The sequence below is a fragment of the Neophocaena asiaeorientalis genome, unplaced genomic scaffold, assembly GCF_003031525.2.
Source record: "Neophocaena asiaeorientalis asiaeorientalis breed wild unplaced genomic scaffold, Neophocaena_asiaeorientalis_V1.1 scaffold294, whole genome shotgun sequence".
In the NCBI taxonomy this organism is placed as follows: domain Eukaryota; kingdom Metazoa; phylum Chordata; class Mammalia; order Artiodactyla; family Phocoenidae; genus Neophocaena; species Neophocaena asiaeorientalis.
The window spans coordinates 2,675,448-2,681,539 of NW_020173945.1; positions in this window are offsets into that span (position 1 = coordinate 2,675,448).

The following is a 6,092-nucleotide window of genomic DNA, read 5'->3' on the forward strand; positions in this document are numbered from 1 at the left end:
TGTATTTTCCTACTGGAGCTTTGGCCCCCAGGCCCATCATGTGCTGGAAAATCCTAGCAGTGTTAACATTTCTAAGTGGTTCTAGGATTATTTTATGCAAAGATCTTGTTTCGCCTTATTTTCTTGACTGTACTCAAGCTGGCTGAAGGCATGGAGGTACCAGCTAGGACAGTCAGGAGGGACTAAAAGAACTGTATCCCTGCTGCTTGGCTGAAAGGCAGCAATAAGATGCCCATCTCTAAGCAGGGGAGTCCAGTGAAGGAGGTGCTTGGTTTAGGGGATCAGGATACATCGTGTCCCTTCTGTACCTGTGCTTCTATCTAACTGTGGGAGGGGCATAACTTCCGCCGACCTCGGGCTTGCTTACACCTGGGCTGCAGCAAAGCTGCCCATGACCCCACCCCACCCCAAACCCCACCCCCTGCCAGCACCTGATGCAGCCTCTCCTCAGGCCTTCCTCCCATCTGAGGTCACCCTTCCATCAAAGCCAAGCAAAGTAGAACTTAGTCATAAAAAGAAAATGCAAGTTCCCTTTTACTGGGACTCAGCCCGCCGCTGCCTCAGGCTGGCAGGAGGGTCTAGGAGGGGGACAGGATGGGGGTGAAGCTGGCCAGGCAGTGCTACCCATTTACAGGAGGCTCAAGCTGGATGTTCCTCCCCCAGCACCTTGTCTGTCCTGTACTTGCAATGCAGATGCTGGGCCGGGGGGTGGACGGCGTAGGACACACCACGGACCAGCATCATCAGGATGGAGATCCATCTCCTGGCTTCTGGGCCGGGGTCACTTCCAGAGGGATAAAACCGAGGCTCAGAGGTACAGGGAGTACAGCCCCCCACAGGCAGCCCCACTTTTCTCTTCCTTTTTCAATCAGCTCGAAGAATCACATATTCCCAGCAATCCCAGGTGTATAGAGCAGGCTGGGACTAAGAAAAAGTGGTCACTTCCACAGCGTGACACTGCTCAGAGGGTTTGGGCCCGAGGGCAGCCAGCTTTGTTCCCAGAACTCTGCTTTCCAGCTCCATGAGATTTGGGGATTTTCAGTCCAGGAATTTTATAACTACTGGGCTCATCATGGGATACCGATTAATTGGAAATTGAATTATGTTTTTTCCATGGAGTTTGTAGCTAAGAAAATAGATATCTCTGAGCCGCAGGGCCCACGTTCCCCGAGAGCAGTTACAAGGAGGGTTCTCACTCATGGGACACCCCCCTCTGGTCCTCCGCCTGATCGTGGTGCCAACCCCATAGGCAGCATTGTTACCTCATTTCACAGGTGAGGACCGGGGTGAGGTTATCAAGGTTGTCTCTGTTGGTGAGAGGATTTGAATCCCGTCCCTGTGGCTCTCCACCCTGAGTCAGCTGTACTACTTGATGGAATTTCCAACACCATCGAGACCCCAGAATCCTGCAAGTGGTGCGGTTTTGTTACCAAATGCAAGTTGTATGCCTGACGCACAGTGAGGCCAAAGAAACTGAAATGTCGGAACTTGGAGCAGACCAAGGGCCAAGCGTGGAGACGGGTGGCGTGTGCCCAAAAAACCCCGAACTCCTCAAAGGGTCTCAGCAAAGCACTTTCAAAGGCAAGTTGAGGGTGAGGCCTGATTGGTTGTTGCAGACTTCATGATGTGGGCATCCTTTGCTCTTGCAGCTGTCCACTAGGTCAGGTCAGGGTGCTCCTGTAAACCTCCAACAGGACAAGTGTTATTCTCTGTTCTGCAACTTTTTATCTCTCTGTGAATGGACTCTTAAAGGTCAGAGCCCTGAGAATAGGCTACCCTGTATATTTCAGGCTCTAGGCAACATTCTTTTACAAAAGGTGCAGAGCCTGACTAAGCACAGGAAAAGGAACAGATCTAATATGGAGTCAGATTTGTTCTTCCTTATTACAGTTTCCGCAAGAGGAAAGTTCTGAGAACAAGCGACTAGGAGACATCAGTGACAGAAATAACCGGGCAAAAGTGTGCTTTTGTGCTGTTCTACCTCTAAAGCTTGCAGACCCTGTTATTCGGGGTTCTCTGATTATCTGGTTTTGATTTACTAGACTAAGAATAAAGAGGGTGTGGATCCTTTTTGGAAGGGGATCTTATTCTTGTCTCTGTGGACTTGAGAAAGAAAGAAAAGTGAATGCAGAGACACCTTGATTTGCCAATTTCTGGGAAGCCAGCATCTATAAAGTAAGTTGGGCTTGCTTCACAAAGAAAACAGGGCTTCCCTGGTGGCACCGTGGTTGAGAGTCCGCCTGCCGATGCAGGGGACACGGGTTCGTGCCCCGGTCCGGGAAGATCCCACATGCCGCGGAGCGGTTGGGCCCGTGAGCCATGGCCACTGAGCCTGCGCGTCCGGGGCCTGTGCTCCCCAACCGGAGAGGCCACAACGGTGAGAGGCCCATGTACTGCAAAAAAAAAAAAAAGAAAACAAAGCGACTTCATAAATCCTGGAGCTCCAGGCTGGTGCTTGTCGTTGGAGGAACCACTCTGTTCCCTATAAGCCACTTGACGAGCCGGGACGCTCTACTCAGGGAAAATCCTACCTCTCATTGGCCTGTGCAGTGCGTGAGGTTTATCACCCACCTTGGTCTTGCACAAGCGCAAATTCAGGCAGGCAAGACCAGCTGAAGGTTGGTCACGTGTACCACGGATGGCGGTGCTGGTATGTAACTATCAGAGTGTTTATCTTCAGAAAAAGTCTCTTTGCATACAATTTGAGACAAAATGGAAAGCCATTGTACCGTGCACACCGTATCTGGTCTCCGGTTTCTAGACCTTTCGTCATAGTTGTGAAGCTTGTCCATTTCGAGCACCCATGAGCCTGCCTCTCTTGGACCTTTTCTCCCCAGGAGAATAGAATGAGGACCCTCCCCTGCTGTCATTTCCCTGCTGCGGACCACGGTGGCCTGAGGACTCATTCCTGTGCTCGCCGTGCTGGTGAAGGACCTGGAACTAGGTTTCTAGCATCCAAGGCAGACGGCCTTCTGGTACCTCCATCTTATAAGAGGCACAAAAGTGTGGACTGCCCTCAGGGAAAGACCACGGGCTGCCCACAAGGCTGACTTGTGGGCTGGACCCAGGCTTCTTATCTGGCTGGAATGTACCAGGACTGCCTACCATCCAGCTTCTATTACGTCAAGGCCGTGCCAGGACTGGGCCAGGCAGTCTTTCAGTATCGCCATGGAATTAGTCTTATTCGTGGAGTGACAGTGGGGTTCCTCTGCTCGCTAGTGCTTGCTGGTATCTGCAGGTCACATACAGAAGTCCTTTTAATCCCATACAGAAGTTTTTTTTCCCTTTGGAGAAAGGCTCAAAATGCAAATGTCTGGATGAGGCAAAATAATGGCTGCAATACACAAACGTTATTAATCTAGTAGTGGTATTAATATCTATTAAAAATTGAATTCCTTCTACGTGTCAGACACCATGCCAAAAACCTACAGAATTTTCTCATTTAATCCTTACAGATATCCCAAGAGACAGACACTGTGATTCTATTTGACAGAGGAGGAAGGAAAAGGTGCTCAGAGAGTTTAGACACCGTCCTATGAAGGGAAAGACCTGGGCTCCAAACACTGGCTCTGAGCTTATCCCAGACCAAGCTTCTGGACCTGGAATTCCCTGCGTGTGGATGGTCTCAGCATCTTTCTCCTGCTTCCTGCTCTGAGCAAGCCCCAGGGCAGCGAGCATTTGCAGAGGCTTCCTGCCCATGTTCCCCAGGCCACCATCTACTCAGCTGCTCCAGCCAGAAACCTCAGACCCTACAACTCCATCTGCCCTCCCACCCCGTGCCCACTCCCAGACGGATCCGGCATCCTCCACCCTTTTGCCTTCTCCACATGCCCAGGGTGCCTGCAAGAGGCAGTGTTCCCTGCCCCCACCACGTCCTGTCTCTACAAAATAGCTAGGGCGATGCTTTACAAAAATTCCTATTTTCCTCCTCCTTAAAGCCCTCTAAAATCCCAAACGTATATTTAGAGTAAAATCCCAACTCCTCACCATGGCCAGTCCCTGCCCCATCAGGCCCTATCCCCTTTTATGAGCACCCCATCCTTTCTGTGTCTCTTTTAATCATTAATCATGAAGGCTCTTTCCTGCCCCAGGACCTTTGCACATGTGACCGGTGCTCTGTATCATTTCCCCCCACTCTATTAGCAGGGCTCACTCCTTATCCTTCAGTTGTCTGCATAAACGTCACCCCTCAGCTGTGGCTGATCAAACGACCTCAGCTGGGCTCCCTGGCCCTCGAGTTTTCTACCATGTGGCTCCTGTCTTTCTAGCAGATTCGGTCAGTACCTCTCCAGTGAGAGTGGAAGGGCCATGAGCGCAGGGCAGACTGTTCCTGTTCACCACTGTGTCCCAGCCTGCACAGAGCCTGGCACAGAGCAGCGCCTGGTCATTACCTGTAGAATGATGGGTGTGGCAGAAGCTCACCTTTTCAGCAGGTGGGGTGAGGGCAGCGCTGTGTCCACACTCTGTGTTTGTGGCCCCTTTCCCAACACAGAGACAGTTCTCACCGCCTCACCTCCCAAATCCAGCACCGTTTCCTCTCTCAGCCCCAGTTCCTCTTTTATAATTATTTCCAAAACGTCACGTAAAGTGATCGTCAGGCAGAGGCTGAAACACATGGGTCCCGTGGAAGCAGTGTCCCCACTTTCACTCCATGTGTGTGTGTATCTGCGTGTGCGCCTGTGTGTGTGTGTACACGTGCCTACCACCCTCAGCTGCTAGCGCAAAGTGAGTGTGCCCTGTTTGGATGATCAGACCAGAGCTTCTTGCGCTAACCCTTATATGGCCTGGGCTGGAACGCTGGGCCCCCAGAGGAGGCTGGCCTGAGCGTGGTGGGTGGACATGAACCTGCGGTGTGAGCCCCGGGCCGTCTGATGACCTTCCTGGCCCCACGGCTGCCCCTGGCCCATGCTGGCCTTCCTTAACCTGCTGTGGAAGCTCTTCCCCTCCCTCCAGACTCAGATGGGAAGCCGTTTCCAGCCAGGAAGAGGGGACAGGGGAGTCTCTGTGGTCAGTCTGGCTCTTCTGGGTGTGTGGGGCTTGTCAGCACTTGGACAGGGGTCCAGGCAACTGGGGTGAACTCACAGGAGCTGAGAGTCTCGGGGCGGTGGCCAGAACTGGAAATCAGGGCAGAGGGGGACAGGATCACGCGGAAGCCGGGTCAGAGCCAGGGCGGGTCCCACAGGGATGCTTGTGGAGAAGGAGTGGAGGGGAAAGTCAGGTTTCCGATGTGGGGTGTCCGGGCTAAAAGGCAGAGAGCACAGAGGACTCAGATGGAAGATTCTGGAACAGAGTGCAGGGAGTCAAGGGTCTGGGTCCCGGTATCCCTTGCCTGGGCAGCAGGTCTCGAGCAGGGATGGCCCTGGAGGTTCCAGCCTGCGCCGGGGCAGAGATGACATTCTGCCGGTCACTACATACCTGGGAAGTTTAGTGAAACAAAAACACGGATCTTGCCCTGGAACGTGACACCTCTCTTTGGGGCTTTGTGTCAGCAAAGCATCCGTCTGCACGTTGCGTGTGGGTAAATATGCAAAGGGGACTGGTGATTTTTTGTTTCTTTCTTGTTGCCGATCTCGTGGTATCAGCACTGTGGGTTTATCGGGGACCCCGGGCCCTCCCTCTCCTCTTAGCTCCCCCTCTGCAGGCCGATATCTGACCGGATATCTGACCGCTGCTGCCGGCTGCGGCCTGCCCCCTCCTTATTTGGCCTGTTGTCCAGAACACGAGGCCCAGGGGTTGCGGGTGTGTCCCCCGTCCCTGTCGCCAGGGCCGGAAGGCTTAACTTTGCCCTGTCATGGGCACCAGGGAAGCCATCCACGGAGATGAAGGCGCTGGTGGTTCCTTTTGCAAAACGATCGATAAACCTCTAATTTGTCCTGAGATTTGGATTTCCATTCTTCTCGGGTTTTTCGAGGAGTCAGAGCTGTAATTCGGTTTCTTACAGAGACGACCACAGAAAATGCGTTCACGCTTTCTCTCCTGTTCCTTCTTCTGTAAAAACAATCACAAGGTCCCCACCTATTTCCAGAGAGTTCCTGAACACCGTGGGAATAGGGTGATGTTTGGGGAAGTGTTCTGGTTTCCAGGGCGATGTC